The 20,775-nt window shown below is 40.6% G+C and overlaps 1 protein-coding gene and 1 long non-coding RNA gene across 5 annotated transcripts in view; one reads left to right on the plus strand and one right to left on the minus strand.

Annotated features, from left to right (window-relative positions):
- TPK1 (thiamin pyrophosphokinase 1) overlaps positions 1-20,775 on the minus strand; it is a 794,751-nt gene that overhangs the window by 42,038 nt on the left and 731,938 nt on the right. The window lies entirely within an intron of this gene.
- LOC141052754 (uncharacterized) lies at positions 5,522-6,985 on the plus strand. Its single transcript, XR_012220883.1, has 3 exons — positions 5,522-5,654; positions 6,179-6,320; positions 6,697-6,985. It is a non-coding gene; the product is annotated as an uncharacterized lncRNA (long non-coding RNA).

Below are 20,775 nucleotides of genomic sequence, written 5' to 3' on the forward strand. Positions count from 1 at the left end.
TTTGTCCAGGTTGGGAGGAGTTAGAGATGGGTGTAGTGCAGAGCAGTGAGATACAGTGGGTATGGAAAGTATTCAGATCCCTTTAAATTTTTCACTCTTTGTTTCATTGCAGCCATTTGGTAAATTCAAATAAGTTCATTTTTTTCTCATTAATGTACACTCTGCACCCCATCTTGACTGGAAAAAAAACAAATGTAGAAATTTTTGCAAATTTATTAAAAAAGAAAAACTGAAATATCACATGGTCATAAGTATTCAGACCCTTTGCTCAGACACTCATATTTAAGTCACAAGCTGTCCATTTTAAAGGGGTCTGAATATTTTCCGCACCCACTGTATAGTGGTGAGACTTCCTGTTTGGAGGAGAGAAGTGATGTACAGTAGCAATGAGAGAAGGAAGACAGAAAGCCCTGGGGTTGGAGATTGCTGAGGCAATGAGGGACCCCAGGCTAAGCATCTTGTGAGTGGTCACAATCTATTGAAGTAACCTTTCCAAAGGAGATCCGGGGATAACGGTTGGAACTAAGAGAGCTGAGTGCACCTTTTACCTTTTTTTCCAATGGAAACTGGACAAAGGGAATGGGAGGAAGATGGTGGACCTAGGGGCATGGACGCTGCAGTGAAAGGAGTGTCTGTGGAACAGAAGTCAGAAGAGGAAGGGAGAGCTAAAGGAATGCAAATGGATGTGAACTGTACTCTAGATGTACCAAAATCCCTGTTTTCAAGTTAAGTTGAACTGCTGAGTAGGAACATGGAGTCTAGAATAGAAAGCCATCAATGTCATGTGTCTGAAAATGGTAACAGTAAAAATGTCATCTCATCCCACAAAAAATAATACCTCACATGACTGTCGGACAAAATATGGAAAAATGATAGCTCTCAAAATATGGTGATGCAGTTTTTGCAATTAAAAGCTTCTTTTAGCGAGTGACAGGAGCCAAATATAAAAACCCAATATAAATCTGGTATCGCTGTAAACGCACACAAACAAGAAGAATAAAGTCACCTAATCACTTATACCACACGAGGAATGGTGTAAAAAATAAATAAAACCAATACTGCCTTTGATTTTTTTCATTCTGCCCCCAAAAGATCGCATTAAGGCTCGGCGCACATTTATCTTGGCTATGTGCTGAGCGCTTATACCGGGGTTTCCATGTAAATCTCTGAAATACATGATTCAGATGGAAATCTTGACAGAACATTCTGACACCGTCTGACCTATAATCCGGCGGTGTCCGTCTTTTTAGGATTGCATAAAAAGTGCCGTCGGCCACAGTTTTGTGCACTTCTGAAAAGTACACCGCTGAACAGAGGCCAGACGGAGTCCAAAGTAAGGTCATGTGCACATATTGCAGATTCTGCTGCGGATCCACAGCGTTTCAGGCTCTGTGGGTCCGCAGCAGATTTAGCTGCGTTGTACAGTACCATTGTTTTCAATGGTAAACTGAAAAACGCTGTGCACATGCCGCGGATTTTTCCACGCGGATTTGCTGTGGGTTCAAATCCGCAGCATGTCAATTCTTTGTGCGGAATCTGCAGCAGTTTCACACCTTCTCCATTGTAGAGGTGTGAAACTGCTGGGCTAAACCACAGGTTAATCCGCAGATAAACCGCAGGTCTTTTGACCGGAGAATTTACCTGCGGATTTTTCCAAATCCGCACAGAAAAATCCGCAGCACCTAAAACTACGTGTGCCCATAGCCTAACTCTGCTGCCTCATTATAGTGAATGGATCCCTCAGGGGTTTCATCTGAACGTAGCGTAGAGCGCCGCATAAATGTGATCTCAAAAGTTAAGTAAAATGTTCCCAATAAAAGCTTCAACTCAATCAACAAAAAAAAAGCAAGCCCTCATTCAGGTCTGTCAACTGTTAACGGAAATATAGGGGGCTTCCACGTTACTGGAAGTACAAAGGCTCTGGAAAAGCAAAATGGTTCCTCACCCTTCAAAAGAAATTCAGCAAATTCTCCGCTCCCAAATGCAAATGCCCCCTCCCTTCTGAGCCCCAGTGTGCCTAAACCACATATAGCATTCACGTTTGCCATTTCTGAAGAGATGAGAGCCAGCATAACTTATGAGTGTATGTCTCCAGAAGCTTGAGCTGGACATAATGTACTGGTGACTGCAGCGGTAGTTTGCAATTTTCACTCAGCAACATTCTTTGTGGCTTGTTTCTGGAAAATACCTATGTGAGTCAAAATCGGCACAACACCTGTATATAAATTCCCAAATGCGTAGAATTTCCAAAATGGGGTCACTTGGGGGATTCTGCTCTTCTAGCAATTAGGGGCTGTGTATATGGAGTCTGCAAACTGTTCAAGGAAAATCTGCGCTCCAGGAGGCAAATAGCGCTCCATTCCTCCCAAGTCTCTCCATATGGCTAAGTAGCACTGTACAGCCACATATGGGGTATTGCCACGTTCAGTAGGAATTGTGGGACAAATTATGATGCAATTTTTAACCACTTCTTGTGTGAAAATGTAAAATCTGGGGCTAATACAAAATTTTGGTAGTAAAATTTAGTTACATTGTCCAATGGTATAAAATTCTGTGACACAGTTGTAGCTTGTAAAATGGGGTCACTTATGGGGGACTGTTTTGGCACCTCATGGGCTCTCCCAATGGGTCATGGCACCGGCAAACCATAACAGTAAAATCTGACACTTCTTGCCTTCTGAGCTCTCCCCTGTGTCTGAAAAATATTTCCCAATTACATATAGGGTTTTGGTGCACTCAGGAAAAAATGGACCTTAGTTTGTTGTAAAAATATGTCCTATTAGCCCTTAGAAAAATTAAAAACTTCGGGCAAAAACATTTTAGTGGAAGAAATGTAATTATTCTTTCTTCAACACTCAATGATATAAAATTCTGTGAGGCACATGTGGTATCAATATGATCACTGCACCCCTAGATGAATTCATTGGGGAGTGTAGGTTGTAAAATGAGTTCACGTATGGGGGGTTTCTGTTGCTCTTGCACCTTAGGGGCTCTGCCAATGTGACATGGCACCCTCAAACCACTCTACCAAAATCTGAACTCCAATATTCCCTTATGAGCTTTGCACTGTGCCTCAAAAGTAGTATTCCTGAAAAGAGAAAAGTATATGCACACAAATAGGGATCACCACAAAGATATGAAAAAAGTATCAATTTTATTAATGGACACAACAAACAGACACTTTGTGGTTAAAAACAATTAAAAAGTCTGAACAACCAGACATTGATAACAAAACAAAGACAATGGGTCATTTTGATAAATAGTTAAATGCTATGGGTCCCAAGACCAACCATACAGTATAATGCCAGGTATCTGCTAGTTACCATAACCTAGGGTCTATCAAATCAATTGTTATGACAATCATGACCTCAAATCAAAAAAATACCATATTATCAATAACTACTATGGTTACATAGAAATTCTACATATACCATGGACAGAAAATTGAATGCTTATCATGTTGCCAACACAAATAAACATACATTAATAAGTCCCTTTCCCTAGCGTGATATCACCTGGTTTCTGAGGATTAACAAGCTACCGGGTAGGTTACATGGGACCCCCAAACCCACGCTTATCGACACAGTGATGTGTCTTTCTCAAGGTCAGTGTGATGTTCTGTTGAAGTCCTTTATATACCTATCCAATTAGTAATCACTCTTACCAGCTGAGTTTCAGAGTGGGGGAGAAAGGTAGATCGGATCTGAGTTTAATGAAACAGCGTCCTGCTCCCATCCGTGTGCAGGAGCTTATATTAAGATCATATATCACATCAATACATTCAAGCACAAGCACCAAAACATAAGGTGACGCATAGTGTGAACACGGCCACAGTTTGATGTGTCAAAAAACAATCTGGACACTGGCACAACATAACAGTAATAATAAACTTAATCTGTGCACTTAATATAATGCGCTAAAAGCGCTACCATAAGATGACGCATAGTATGCAAAAAATGATCTGAACACTGGCACAACATAACAGTAATAATAAACTTTATCTGTGCACTCAATATAATGCGCTAAAAGCGCTACCATAAGATGACGCATAGTGTGAATAAGGTCACAATTTGATGTGTCAAAAAATAATCTGAACACTGGCACAACATAACAGTAATAATAAACTTTATCTGTGCACTCAATATAGTGCGCTGGAAGCGCTACCATAAGATGACGCATAGTGTGAATAAGGCCACAATTTGATGTGTCAAAAAAAAAATAAAAATATAGTCTAGACACTGGCACAACATATATCTGTTCATGACACCCAAATTTAATAGCCCTTGCTAGCACCATGGCTTTTAACCACAAAGTGACTGTTTGTTGTGTCCATTAATAAAATTGATACTTTTTTCATATCTTTGTGGTGATCCCTATTTGTGTGCATATACTTTTCTCTTTTCATGTGCTCTAATCCATTTATATGCACCAGGTGATCCCACCTAAATTGATATTTTGGTTGGTGCCCGTTTACTCTATATCTTGTCAGACATTGGTTTTTGTGGCTTTCTGCAGTGGTTAGTCTTTCTTAAACGGAGGCACATTTTGGATTATTATTGATTATTTATTTAAATACCAGAGAGTTAGCTTGGGGGAAGCAAGTGATGGATATATTTGATTCAGTGGATACTGTTTCTGGGATTGGTGCAAATAATGATGACGGTTTTTTGGGTTTAACTTCGGACATTACCAATTTGCATAAAAATCTTACTAAGACATTTTGGAATGCCAAAACGCTAGAGGAGTACAAGAAATTAAATTTAGTACCTCGAGGATTGAGGGTGCAGATCTTCCCTGCTTGGGAAGTAGCCCCAGACTTCAGGACAACATGGGAGCAGGGCCTTCAAAAATGCTCTTTTTTAATAATGGACATGTTAATAGAGCATGACCGGGTTCTCCTTTCTCGGTTAAAGGATGAAATTAGGATTAAAGAAAATACTCTTGCTACCTATGATAAAAGAGAGAAGGTTGATCCATTTAAGGAGCGATTAAAAGTGAACATAGATAAATTTGAAAAAGACATCATACGAGGTAAAAAGTCCAAATTCCATAGGGATAAAATGGACTATGAGGATCAGAAGGCGTATAGATGGACACATCATGGAAATAAACGCAATAGAAGTGGCTATAAACAACAGACCAAGAGAAGGGAGGAACTGGTAGACAAGTCCAACTACGCCTCTAGTGATTTTTTATCCTCAGACACGAGCGACCGCGAAAGCGGCACAGACGGGGCAGAAGGAAACACACCAAGACACAAGAAGAATATGGGACGATACAGAGAGTGGTCACCGAGCTTCAAGCGAGTGACTCGACACAACAACCGACGGTGATGGGAGAGCATAATCAGCAGGGGCTAGAACAAGACATGGCACTGGGTGAGTTGAGGATCATTAATCTTACTTCATATGTGTTGTCAACCATGGAGAGGTCAGTACTGTTAAAGGGTTTTTCATTTTCACCTATGAACATGCTGGATAAGTTTGAACTGACTAAAGATCTTTTCCTCTTTTGTAGGCAGCTGACTTTTAAAATGCTATATCAAAATCCGTCAAAAATTAATGATGTATCTGATAATGATAGACAAGTACTTCGGGACCTCCTTGATCTCTTGGAAGAAAATGAACATAATGATGGGAGGCGAAAATTTACAGGTAGGTTGCCTTCTCAGGCAACTCCCTCATTTGCACTCTTCCCAGCCATACAAATCTTCTTTGAGAAGACTAGTAGAGACATTCAAAAATTAAAACTAAATAAACATGGTCATAATAACTTTTCAAAGGGAGAGAGGAGGGCGCTATCTGCTTTAAGGAATAATGATACATTTGAGATCAAGCAGGCTGACAAAGGGGGAAATTTGGTCCTATGGCCTAAGGATATGTATATGGATAAGGCCAGGCGACAATTGACTAATATTCAACATTATCAAGCCCTTCCCTCTGATCCCACAGAGATTTTCAAATCTCATCTAGATAGACTACTCTGTAGGGCATATCAATATGGGATAATAGATAAAAAAGAGAAGGACTTTCTAACAGTAAAACATCCAGTAGTACCAACATTTTACATGGTGCCCAAAGTTCACAAATCCCTGCAAAAACCACCTGGGAGACCGATTGTGTCGGGTATAGGAGGATTATACGAAAGGTCATGTGTATATGTTGACTTTTTCTTGCAGCCTATAGTACAGGGACTGGACTCTTACATTCATGACTCGGCACATCTTATCCAGTGCCTGGAACCCTTGGAACTTCCGGACCACATCCTTCTGGCAACTTTAGATGTCGAGGCATTATACACGAGCATAAAGCATGACATAGGTATTTCGGCTGTAGAGTATTTTTTGGATTTGGTCTCAACAGGGCACAGGGGACATGATACCTTTGTTTTGGATCTTTTGAGGGAAGTACTTGAAAAAAACTATTTCATTTTTGATAAAGTTTTTTATAGGCAAGTCTCGGGTACCGCTATGGGTGCCAGATGTGCACCATCGTATGCGAATCTGTACATGGGATGGTGGGAAAATACTCAAGTGCGGACAAAATCAGCCTTCCAGTGCCATGTGCATGGATGGTACCGCTTTATTGACGATATCCTCATCCTATGGACAGGCTCGAGGGTAGAATTTGATTCTTTTGTTGAGGAACTTAATAACAACAGCTGGAATATACGTTTAACCTCCTGTGTTTCCAACAGCTCGGTGAATTTCCTTGACTTGAAAGTTATGATTCAAGATAATAAGATAAACACGACACTTCATCGGAAGAGTACAGCGACGAATAACTTTCTTCATTACAAGAGTTTTCACCCAGCCCACCTGCGTAATGGGATCCCGAAGGGACAGTTCTTACGATTAAGGAGGAACTGTAGTCGGCTGGAGGATTTCCAAAAAGAATCTCGTGCTCTAACGGAGCGTTTCCTGGAACGTGGTTATCCACGAAATACGGTGTCTAGAGCGTATCAATATTCAAGGAACTGCACGAGAGAAGACACTCTGAGACCTAGGGTGAGAACTAATCCAAGCACAATAAATTTAATAACCAAATTTAATAATCAATGGGGTGATATTTATAGAATTTTGAACAACAATTGGGATATTCTTTGTAGTGAGAATAAACTAAAGAATTTTATCTCTGAGAGGCCTAGGATGATAGCAAGGAGAGCAACAAACTTTAAGGACTACCTTACGAATAGCCATTTCAGACGTTCCAAAACTAAAATCAGATGTGGTAATTCCAACAAGGGATCATTCCCTTGTGGTAATTGTACAGTATGCCCACTGATAATTGCGACTAGGGGGCTTTCAATACCAGGTATACCTATACAGGTCCAGTCTAGGGCATATTTCAATTGTCGTTCGCGCAATTTGGTCTATGCACTGGTTTGTGGTTGTAATAAGGTGTATGTGGGTCAAACCACACAAGAGTTGCGCAGGAGAGTTCAACAACATCTCTCTAATATAGCCACGGCTAGAGTTGATAAAACTAAAGAAAAACAGATCACGTCTGTGGCAGCTCATTTTTTGGAATGTCATGGAGGTAGTCCAAAGTCCCTTCGAGTCATGGGGCTGGAAGGAGTTCAGACAAGCATCAGGGGAGGTAAAATTACAAATGAGCTATTGAGGCGTGAAGCCAGATGGATCTTTGAACTCAAAAGCTTGGCTCCAGGGGGTTTAAATGAAGAGCTGCTGTATACAGGGTTCTACAAAGAGAGTTAACTTACTATCTTCTTATCTCCTTTGATGACCAGTCTACAGTTGGTCTAGATACACTGATTCCTCCCGTGAACCCCCAGCCCCATGACGTTTTCTTTTCTTTTGTTTTGTCCGTAGGGCTCTAGGACTGGGATCCAAATCTGGGAGAATACCTTCTGAAAGATACGTGATGATGAAGTTGATTGGGATAGAACAACCACCAATTCGTTACATCTTGGATAATATTTGGACATTTAAGACTAATTATCTTGTGATGATTATGTTTCTTATTGATGGTACACGAGTTGTGGTCTAGTCCTTGTATTATATTGGAACTTCATATGGATGTACCTTTGATACTAAAATAACTCATGTTCATGTCTGACTCAAATGCTCTGTGTCTTAATATGTTGGTCATCAACATCTGCAGGAGAATTTTGTGCAGATGGTTAGCTTCTTCAGGATTAGCTAAGTAACCCTGTTAAGTCTATATCTATATGGCGTGATATCAGAGCCTGGTTTCTGAGTGACTTAAAATATAGGAGGGTGCTTGATTTCATCAAGATAAATTATGAACATATAAACACGTAGACTTCACAATTATATCTGATTTCAATAACCTGGTGACTATATATGATTTTCCCTATATTCTCGTGGAGCTTCTAGCAAGGGCTACTGGGTCTGGGTGTCATTATAATGAGTGAACAGATATATAATTTTACTGTTATGCTGTGCCGGTGTCAAGACCACTTTTTGACACATTAAATTGTGGCTGTATTTACACTATGCGTCATCTTATGGTAGCGCTTTTTGCGCATTAAGCCGTGGTGCTAGCAAGGGTTATTAAATCTGGATATCGTTATATTGAGTGAACAGATATATTTTCACTGTCATGCTGTGTCAGTGTATAGACCATTTCTTGACACATTATATTGCGGCTGTATTCACACTATGCGTCATCTTATGGTAGCGCCTTTAGCGCATTAAGCCGTGGTGCCAGCAAGGGTTATTAAATCTGGATATTGAGTGAATAGATATATTTTTATTGTCATGATGTGCCAGTGTATAGACCACTTCTTGAAACATTATATTGCGGCTGCATTCACACTATGCGTCATTTTATGGTAGCGCTTTTAGCGCATTAAGCGGTGGTGCTAGTAAGTGTTATTAAATCTGGGTGTCGTAATATTGAGTGAACAGATATATTTTTACTGCCATGCTGTGCCAGTGTTTAGACCATTCTTTGACACATTACACTCTGGCTGTATTCACACTATGCGTCATCTTATGGTAGCGCTTTTAGCGCATTAAGCCATGGTGTTAGCAAGGGTTATTAAATCTGGGTGTCGTTGTATTGAGTGAACAGATATATTCTGTGGCTGTATTCACATTATGCGTCATCTTATGGTAGCGCATTAAGCCATGGTGCTAGCAAGGGCTATTAAATTTGGGTGTCATGAACAGATATATGTTGTGCCAGTGTCTAGACTATATATTTTTTTTTTTTTTTGACACATCAAATTGTGGCCTTATTCACACTATGCGTCATCTTATGGTAGCGCTTTTAGCGCATTATATTGAGTGCACAGATAAAGTTTATTATTAATGTTATGTTGTGCCAGTGTTCAGATTATTTTTTGCATACTATGCGTCATCTTATGGTAGCGCTTTTAGCGCATTATATTAAGTGCACAGATTAAGTTTATTATTGCTGTTATGTTGTGCCAGTGTCCAGATTGTTTTTTGACACATCAAACTGTGGCCGTGTTCACACTATGCGTCACCTTATGTTTTGGTGCTTGTGCTTGAATGTATTGATGTGATATATGATCTTAATATAAGCTCCTGCACACGGATGGGAGCAGGACGCTGTTTCATTAAACTCAGATCCGATCTACCTTTCTCCCCCACTCTGAAACTCAGCTGGTAAGAGTGATTACTAATTGGATAGGTATATAAAGGACTTCAACAGAACATCACACTGACCTTGAGAAAGAGAGAAAGACACATCACTGTGTCGATACGCGTGGGTTGGGGGTCCCATGTAACCTACCCGGTAGCTTGTTCATCCTCAGAAACCAGGTGATATCACGCTAGGGAAAGGGACTTATTAATGTATGTTTATTTGTGTTGGCAACATGATAAGCATTCAATTTTCTGTCCATGGTATATGTAGAATTTCTATGTAACCATAGTAGTTATTGATAATATGGTATTTTTTTGATTTGAGGTCATGATTGTCATAACAATTGATTTGATAGACCCTAGGTTATGGTAACTAGCAGATACCTGGCATTATACTGTATGGTTGGTCTTGGGACCCATAGCATTTAACTATTTATCAAAATGACCCATTGTCTTTTTGTTTTGTTATTAATGTCTGGTTGTTCAGACTTTTTAATTGTTTTTAACCACAAAGTGTCTGTTTGTTGTGTCCATTAATAAAATTGATACTTTTTTCATATCTTTGTGGTGATCCCTATTTGTGTGCATATACTTTTCTCTTTTCATGTGTTCTAATCCATTTATATGCACCAGGTGATCCCACCTAAATTGATATTTTGGTTGGTGCCCGTTTACTCTATATCTTGTCAGTCAAAAGTAGTATTCCCACACATATGGGGTATGAGCATACTCAGTAGATATCGCATTACAAATTGTATGGTGCAATTTCTACTGTTACCCTTATGAAAATGCAAAATTTGGGGCAAAAATAACATTTTTGTGGGGAAAATGTGATTTTATTCTTTTCACGGCTCAGCGTTATAAACTTCTGTGATGCATATGGGGGTTCAAGGTGCTCACTACACATCTAAATACATTCCTTGAGGGATCTAGTTTCCAAAATGGGGTCACGTGAGGGGGATTTCCACTTTTTAGGCACATCAGGGGCTCTCCAAATGGGACATGACGTCCGGTAATGATTTCAGGAAATTTTACATTCATAAAGTCAAATGTCACTCCTTCACATCCAAGGAGTGCTGTACGCCCAAAACAGTGGTTTTCTCCCTCATCTAGTATCGGCATGCTCAGGAGAAATTACACAACAAATTTTGGGGTCCATTTTTTCCTGTTACCCTTATCAAAATAAACAACCTGGTGTCTAAAGTAAATTTTTTGTGAAAAAATATTAAATGCTCATTTTTTTTTCTACATTCCAAAAATTCCTGTGAAGCATCTGAAGAGTTAATAAACTTTGTGAATGTGGTTTTGAGCACCTTGAGGGGACTGTTCTTAGAATGGTGTCACTTTTGGGTATTTTCTGTCATATAGACCCCTCAAAGTGACTTCAAATGTGATGTGGTCCCTAAAGAAAAATGGTTTTGTAAGTTTTGTTGGAAAAACGAAAAATTGCTAGTAGAATTTTAATTCTTATTTTCGTTCCAAAATTGTGCTGATGTAAAGTAGACATGTGAAAAATGTTATTTATTAAATATTTTGTGTGACATATCTCTGTGATTTAGGGGCATGAAAAGTCAAAGTTTAAAAAATGCAAGTCACATCGAAGAAATTTTACCACTGTCATGAAGTACAATATGTCACGAAAAAAAAAAATCTCAGAATCACCGGGATCCATTGAAGCGTTCCAGAGTTATAACCTCATAAAGTGAAGTGACAGTGGTCAGAATTGTAAAATATGGTCATTAACATGTAAACCACTTTTGGTGGTAAAGGGGTTAAGGACTGGTGATTGGGACATACCATGAGTGGATAATAGCAGCAGTAATGCTAGAAAATGAGGAAAAGGTAGTTCTAGCTCCTATAGTACAGGCAAAATGTTAAAAAAGGAACCTCCCATTCTAAGGATGGCAAGTTACAGGCTATGAGAATTGGATAGTTCCTGGACATATTATACTGGTAGGTTCCCCAGAGTTTATTTATTTTAGGTGTCAGGGAAGGAAGACCATCCTGATTTTGTGTGAAAAAAATGTATGCTTTAAATTGTAGCAGGATTGTGTCTGCTCTAGTAGGAAAGGCAAACATGATTCAATATGAAAATACAAATCTCTTTTAAATAAAAAATAGAACCAACACGCAGGGATTATATGTACTGATTTGCAATGTAAAAGAAGGCATATGTTTCTATATCAACTTTGTTCTCACAGCCGCTCAGTCAACACTACATTTATTAACACTTCTTTCAAGGCAAACTAGAAGACTGCAGCGTACCTAGTGTTTGACTACAGTTAACATGTAATATGCTGCCTCCCTGGAACTAGTTCAACTTTATTTGTGGTTAAATACTGTGTCCTAACTTGTGTTAGTGCATACCTAACAAGGTAAAGGAGTCCTGAAGGAGAATATAATACAGTAATTTAAATCTGCATTTATAAGGAACAATAACTTTAAATATATAGAAGGTTTTTTATCATTTTTTAATCCAGTAAAATGTTTTTTTTTTTTAAACAAAGGCCATCATGTGCAATTAGGTGGATGGATTTCAGCTATTGGTGAAGAAATCAGAAGTAAATGAAGATTTCAACATGATACCAGGTTACAAAGATCTGTGCTCCTCAGACATAGATGGTACTTGATGGTGAAGTTGGGTTGGCTTAAGAAATGCAAATATCAGTCTCATATGCAAATGCATAGTTTAATTTCTAAGCTACAGTACTGAAAATAAAGAGGTCCCAGTGCATGGATAGGGTGGGATGGGTGGACATTACAGTTGCCAGGTGATTTTTTTAAAGAAATATGTGCACATTTGTTCAGATTCAAAGTGATTCCCATAGTACAATTAATTTCATCTACTTGTTGTATCTTTCTTAATGCTGCATCTATGTAGATATATATGTAGATATATATGATCCAAAAATACATAATATAATACATAATATGTTGTCATCTAGCAATATCTCAAAAGCAAAAAATGGCTCAAAGCAACTCCAGCAATATAGCAGCAATAGAACATAAGGAGTTAATGTCTCTCATGAAATTTTATAGATTACCAAGTGATACACATAAAAACTACTAAAAATGGAGAAAAAGCAGTACAATAAGGCGTGCCACATCAATTGACACAAATTGATATAGATATGTGGCGCCCCTGAGGGTCCGGTCACCACAGAGGTACTGCACCTCATCCAGAGGTGTGGTATCCCACACTCAGGTAAGGAGGGAACACCACAAAGGACTCCTATCACTTGCACCCAATACACACCAGACTGGCCAGGAAAGGGTGTTGGGAGGCAGGTGAGAATGGTAGGTAGAGTGGGAGGAGCTTAGAAGTGGAGTGATAGCTAGGCATCCAATCAGATTGAGGAAGGTGACAGTTGGTGGGAGGAGTTAGCTCTGAGGTAAAAAGATCTTTCCAGAGAGTAGTCAGTCGGTGACAGGACAGCGGAGGAGCAGGACTGACGCAGTGAGAGTCTCAATCAGTGAGAAAGTCATCCAGAGGGAAGCTCCTGAGAGAAGAGAAGGGGTCTTTGGGGCACGGATCGTGCGTTAAGCCAACCGTGGGACCCGCATCCTGAAAGGGAGGAACAGGTCGCAGTGAGGAAGCCGGCCCCTCAAACTAGTGGAGTACTACAAGGCTCAGCTAGAAAGCCAGAGGCTGAGGTGACTTTAAGTACCTCGGCCACAACCGTACAAATTCCTAGCAAAGGTGGCTGTAGAGGATCCTGGGCCTGACACCTGTCGCCCGGTGAGATCCATGGCTGCCAGCGTGGGGACACGGTGTGCGAAGGCGCAGGGCAGGAGAGACAGGAGTGAACAGCGCAGAGAGACGGCCTAGAAAGGTTAACACAAGGAGGAGTCCTGAAAAGGTGAACCCAATCTACCTGGGTGTTTGGGGGGACCCCTCACCCGGAGGACACAGTACCAAGCGGGTCATCAAGTAACGAGAAACTTGTGAGAAAAAATCCAGAAACTGCACCCAACTGTGTCCTTTGTCGTTTTACATCTCTCCTGCCATACACCGCACTCAACATCACCATCACCGGCTCAACTGCCCTGGGACACAGCTCTACCTGTGGAATGTTTTGCCATCCCCGCTGCCCTAACACCGTCCCAGAGGATCTGCAGAGCAGCGTCGACTTAACACCCACATTGCCGAATACCACAGGTGGCATCACGAATCCCCTTTTCCTAATTAATTTTCCTACCATCTTCCCCCTACATCTGAACTTCCATCATTGACATTGGACCCCCAGGGCCACGGACTGGGTCACCATCACCACCATGACACACTTTCCCTTTGAAAGAGCCTGAAAGACCCGGTACCGAGTAACCCCCTACCCCGCTGGGCGCTCCAGATATATAAGGAGCCAAGTGGTCAGTACAGACAAGGTTTTATCACATAAATCTATTAATGAAAATCTGCTACATACTCATAATATACTAATGTCAGACAGCCATCTCTTTTAGCAGACATGTACAACCTATAATATACAGGACAACGTGGCCAGAATGACTATAAGTGCTTCAGCTGCCAAGAGGAAATGGTTAACATGTATGTCACAATTTCATACCCATAGCAAGAGCAAATGTGTGTGTCGATGTCAGGGTCCACACTGTGAAAGGTCCCCAACGCGCATTTCACATTTAGGTATCTTGCCTCATCAGAGGGAGTTATATACAGTCATGGCCAAAAGTATTGACACCCCTGCAATTCTGTCAGATAATACTCAGTTTCTTCCTGAAAATGATTGCATACACAATTTCTTTGGTATTATTATCTTCATTTAATTTGTCTTAAATGAAAAAACACAAAAAGAATTGTCCTAAAGCCAAACTGGATATAATTCCACACCAAACATAAAAAAGAGGGTGGACAAAAGTATTGGCACTGTTCGAAAAATCATGTGATGCTTCTCTAATTTGTGTAATTAACAGCACCTGTAACTTACCTGTGGCACCTAACAGGTGTTGGCAATAACTAAATCACACTTGCAGCCAGTTGACATGGATTAAAGTTGACTCAACCTCTGTCCTGTGTCCTTGTGTGTAACACATTGAGCATGGAGAAAAGAAAGAAGACCAAAGAACTGTCTGAGGACTTGAGAAACCAAATTGTGAGGAAGCATGAGCAATCTCAAGGCTACAAGTCCATCTCCAAAGACCTGAATGTTCCTGTGTCTACCGTGCGCAGTGTCATCAAGAAGTTTAAAGCCCATGGCACTGTGGCTAACCTCCCTAGATGTGGCCGGAAAAGAAAAATTGACAAGAGATTTCAACGCAAGATTGTGCGGATGTTGGATAAAGAACCTCCACTAACATCCAAACAAGTTCAAGCTGCCCTGCAGTCCGAGGGTACAACGGTGTCAACCCGTATTATCCGTCGGCATCTGAATGAAAAGGGACTGTATGGTAGGAGACCCAGGAAGACTCCACTTCTTACCCCGAGACATAAAAAAGCCAGGCTGGAGTTTGCCAAAACTTACCTGAAAAAGCCTAAAACATTTTGGAAGAATGTTCTTTGGTCAGATGAGACAAAAGTAGAGCTTTTAGGGCAAAAGCATCAACATAGAGTTTACTGGAGAAAAAAGAGGCATTCAAAGAAAAGTACATGGTCCCTACAGTCAAACATGGTGGAGGTTCCCTGATGTTTTGGGGTTGCTTTGCTGCCTCTGGCACTGGACTGCTTGACCGTGTGCATGGCATTATGAAGTCAGAAGACTACCAACAAATTTTGCAGCATAATTTAGGGCCCAGTGTGAGAAAGCTGGGTCTACCTCAGAGGTCATGGGTCTTCCAGCAGGACAATAACCCAAAACACACTTCAAAAAGCACTAGAAAATGGTTTGAGAGAAAGCACTGGAGACTTCTAAGGTGGCCAGCAATGAGTCCAGACCTGAATCCCATAGAACACCTGTGGAGAGATCTAAAAATGGCAGTTTGGAGAAGGCACCCTTCAAATATCAGGGACCTGGAGCAGTTTGCCAAAGAAGAATGGTCTAAAATTCCAGCAGAGCATTGTAAGAAACTCATTGATGGTTACCGGAAGCGGTTGGTCGCAGTTATTTTGGCTAAAGGTTGTGCAACCAAGTATTAGGCTGAGGGTGCCAATACTTTTGTCCAGCCCATTTTTGGAGTTTTGTGTGAAATGATCAATGTTTTGCTTTTTGCTTCATTCTCTTTTGCGTTTTTTCATTTAAGACAAATTAAATGAAGATAATAATACCAAAGAATTTGTGTTTGCAATCATTTTCAGGAAGAAACTGAATATTATCTGACAGAATTGCAGGGGTGTCAATACTTTTGGCCATGACTGTATATATATAATTCTGCCCTTTTGCATAGAATATTCTAGAGTGCTGCCTACATTTAACATTCACCGCACACTCTCTTGGATCAATTTGCAAAAAGTGTTCAATTTATTAAAGAGACATCAGTGGAAGCAGAATTAAATAAACAATGGCAAAAATGACTAAAAACCATATGATATTTCAACCCTCATGGGTCTTAATCATAGAGTCGCTTAATCCAGAAATAAGAAAGTATAGAAGATGTATACATAGGCAAAGGAGTCCCGAAGGGATACACAAGTGCTGCTGGATGAGGTAAAGCACCTATAGGTGATTAGTCCAATTAGTTAGGGACCTAAGGGCCCCGTCACACATAGCGACGCACCAGCGATCCTGACAACGATATGATCTTATCAGGATCGCTGGTGTGTTGTCGCTACATGATCACTGGTGAGCTGCCAAACAGGCAGCTTTACCAGCAATCAGCACCAGCGACACGCGGGTAACAAGCGACGCAAGTCGCTTAGCTACCCGCTGTGTATGTTAGAAACCAGTGCGCTGGTGCAGGGAGCTGGTAACCAAGATAAACATCGGGTTTCTAACCTGATGTTTACCTTGGTTACCAGGCTCCAGCTCGCTGATCACTGGTCTCCGACCTGCCACACGCAGTGATGCGTGCTGGCCAGCGGGAGACCAACGATCAAAAAAATGTCCAGGCCATTCGAGCACGATCAGCGATACCCGGGGCAGGGGGGCCGGTCGCTTATAAGTGTTACACACAGCGATCTCGCTGGTGAGATCGCTGTTGCATCACAAAACTTGTGAGTCAGCAGCGATCTCGCTAGCGAGATCGCTGTGTGTGACAGGGGCTTTACTGTCTGTCATTGATAAGCGGCGCTCCCTATTCCTTATGATAGTGAAGAGGTGTGGACGATTGCGCTGTGTAAATAGTGTCATGCAGTTTTACATGTAATAGTGATGCGCATTTTATGTAATGTATTATGGTAGGTAATGTAAGTCACATAAAGTGTTGATGTTTAATGTAATGTATAGTGCAGGATAAGCATAGCATAAGTATGATTTATATAGTAAGTGGTCTGACAACAGTATAAAGTTGTAAAGAACTTGGTGTCCCCTGAATTGTGTGCGGTGGCTCCTAAGGTCAGAAGCCTGGAGGCAGCAGACGTCTGTGGTCTACAAGTGAGTTTGATGTGCCCCACACCCTACAGCACCCTGGGACTGGGACATTGTCTGTAAAGTGCCAGAGCGAAACTAGACAGCAGCTCTGTCATGGCTACCGCTCTGCAGCAGTTTACAATAGTTCATCAATATTAGATAGGAGGGGGATCATCACCTAGCTTCCTCACTGATCAGCTACTTTTAGCCCAGGATGGATGTAAACAGTGAACGGAGCCGGAACAACAAAGTTGCATTGACTGTGTAGCTGATGAAAACTGCAAGTCAGCTCCTATGATCACATGCTACAACCTCAATAAATTCATGGCACTGAATACAAGATCTCCTTCTTACTTCTTGGGAAGTATAACCAAGCGACCTAGTAAATCCCATGGTGGTTCGGTGTAAGAATAAACACTATGATAATTACATTACTTACTTGCCTTCTATTTGCACACAAGCCAAATTAATAAATTACATTGCATGCATTGCTTGTCACAATCTCCAGGACCTTGGACCCCTCCAAAGTTAAATTTCAGGGTGCGCACATGCAGGTATCTACATGCTCCTTTAAATTAATGCTATCAAATAAGTTCACTTTAGGTCTTGCAATCCTGATCGCGTTACATAAGGTTTGCCCTTTTTATAGGCAGCTTATCAGCTAAGAAATGTGTGCTTTAGAGCACACAGCATATATGTGAGCCTGGAAACACATTTCATAAAGCGATTTGGACATACTGACAGCTACAATTTATCAACATAAATTACTGAGCTTAGTTGAAGAGCTCTTGTCATCTGACGGTAGTGAACTTCTGAAATTGGCTACTGCCCTCTTCAGTGATTATCTGAGAGATTTTTTTTTTTTTAAAGGTGGAGATGTCTGGAGATGAAAGACACCTGGAATAGACCTTAGAAGGATATAATCAAATTCTTTGGAACTGTAAAATCCGGCAAGACATATCTGAAAAGTTACATCTGTAAAGTACGCTGTATTCTATAAAACGCCCAATTCCTAGGAGATCAGAGGTGACAGAAGAGTAAAACTTTTGTCAATACTAACATCCAGGCTCGGACTGGCCCATAGGGTAACAGGGGAATCCCCCGGTGGGCCCCTGTACAGATCTGGGCCCCCAATCCCACTGTATGAGAATTACTTGGCATAATTCAATTGATTCTGTATAGAAAAAGGCAACATCTCATCATTCATTATTCAAACTACCCAGTTTATTATTATATAGAGATATAGGTAAATTTGTGAACAAGGGTAGCGTAATATTTGTATGCAAGGGGGCCCCCAACATCTGTGTTTCTGGTGGGCCTTGGCACCCCAATCCGACATTGCTAACATCCATAATTTGTCAAAACTATAATCCTCTGACAGACAAATAAAGACAAAAATTGAGGCTCTTGTGGTGTTGGCCCTGGTGTGGTATCGATTTATTTTATAAAATGTGGTCATGCTGTACTCAAGAAAATTGTGAGTTTCAACTAAAATATGTTTTACAGGTTCAATATCTGGTAGTTAAAAATTGGACATTGCAATTTGGAAACAAAAACAGAGAATCTTAGTTGGGAGCCTAAATTTCCATGAGTGTGAGGAGCCTGTATGTTTCCATGATGCAGACCAGTGTATTCTCATTGGGCTTGTATAAAGGCCTGATTGGGTTACCATAGGTTTAAAGCATTGTATTTGCATCTTCAGTATAGCAAATAATGGAGCATGAAACAATTTTTTTTCAGTTTGATTCATACAAAATCCAATAAAACAGCCCTTTATGCATCTCAATGAAAGTAGAGGCTTATTGAGTTACAATGAAGGTTCACTGGACCTTTAGGAGAAGTTTAGTAGTAATGTGACTGTGCATGAGGACTTCACAAAAAAGTATTACTAGATGCATTCTTTTATGTTTGCCAATGTGCAAGAACTACATCTTGTCAACAGCAGCCAACTGTAGTCATGCGCATCAGATGAACTATAATAGCAGGCATAATTACATTTTCCATTCTGAGCTTTAGACCACGGTCACACTTGCGAGTGTGATGCGAGTCTCTCGTATCAATTCCCGGCACTGCCGCCAGTACTCGGACCGGAATGTGTGGCTGCATGTATTTCTATGCAGCTGCACACTCTGGTCCCGAGTGCCGGCGGCAGTGCTGGGTATTGATGCGTGAGTTTCTCACATCACACTCGCAAGTCTGACCCCGGCCTTAGGTGCCACATCATAGAGCATAGAAGAGTGGAAGAAGCTTGTAATGTAGTTTAAGATCTGAAGTGATTATTGTTGTTGGGACAATGTGGTTATTCCCGCTAAACACTTCACTTAACACCTATAGTGTTATCCTTCTTGATTATTGTAGGACATTACTGGGGCACTATTGCTAAGGAATTTGTTGTTAAGTAAACCAGGAGGGGAGGCAAAGTGGGGAACCTGAAACCATATAAAAACTGTATTGCTGTCTTATCAACACAGTCTGTAGGTTTCATACTATAGCAGATGCTCAGTAATGGTAATCTCAGGACTTCTATAATCAGCACCAGAGAATTCATTAAAAGTGACTCTCCAATATCTTTAACTTGGTGGTCCATTGACAGCCATTGTATTCTATCACTCCACTGCACAGATTTTCAACTGGATTCTGGTCTGAGCTTTGGCTGGGTCATTCCAAAACGTTCTTTTCCTTGTGACACCATTTTTTTGTTGATTTGGAGTTATTCTTGAGGTCCTTGTTGTGCTGCAAAGGGAAGTCATCTATATCTTTAGCTTTGCAGCAAAGGCCTGAAGATTTTTTTTAAAAATTGACTGATATTTAAAACTTGATTAAAGCTCCAATTACAGTTTCAGAAACACTGCCCAAAAGCACAATGCTGTCTCCACCATGCATCATTTTGGGTATAGTATTCATTTGATGATGCACTGTGTTGGCTTTGTGCCAAATATACTTTTTGGAATCATGGCCAAAAAGTTCAACATTGGTGTCAAGAGACCATAACACGTTTTCCCAGATGCACTTGCAGGTTTTGGCAAAACTGGGCTGGTATGTTTTTCTTTGTAATTAACAGCTTCCATTTTACCATCAAATTCCACAGGCCTGACATATGAAGAATACAGGAGATTGTTGTCTCATGCAGTACACAACTAGTACTTGCCAAAAATGTTTGCAGCTCATTTAATGTTGCTCTTAGCAGCCTCTCAAAACAATTTTCTTCTTGTCTTTTAGTCATCTTTTGAGGGACATTCAGTTGCAGGCAATGTTACTGTTGTGCCAAATTTGAGACATCTCTTGATGACTATTTTCACAATGTTCCATGGCATATCTAATGCCTTGGTATTTTTTTGCACCCTACTCCTGACTCTAGTAACTTTTAAAAATTAGATCCCTTAGCTGTTAGCTACAGTGCTGTGCAAATTAATTGGGACAAAGCATTTTTTTAAGTAAAATCGTAAGTTGGTTACCAGTCAGTGATTCAAACTCATATATTAAATCCCTAAAACGATACTTTATTGTTTAAAAACCACAAATGTGGTACACACCAGAAAAAATGTGACAGAAAATGAAAAAATAAAAAATAAGTGTTCAAAAATTAGCCCACACTAGGGTAACCCCTATGAGTCCCTATTTGTTTACTGAGCTGTACCCTGCCTGGCTGCGGAGGTTGGCACCCTAAGGGGGGAACGTTGTGGCGCCCCCGCTCACGATGGCTATCCCTGGGGGCCCTAA

This window comes from Dendrobates tinctorius, unplaced genomic scaffold (assembly GCF_039654945.1).
Source record: "Dendrobates tinctorius isolate UK_male_01 unplaced genomic scaffold, ASM3965494v1 ptg000162l, whole genome shotgun sequence".
NCBI classification, from domain to species: Eukaryota; Metazoa; Chordata; class Amphibia; order Anura; family Dendrobatidae; genus Dendrobates; species Dendrobates tinctorius.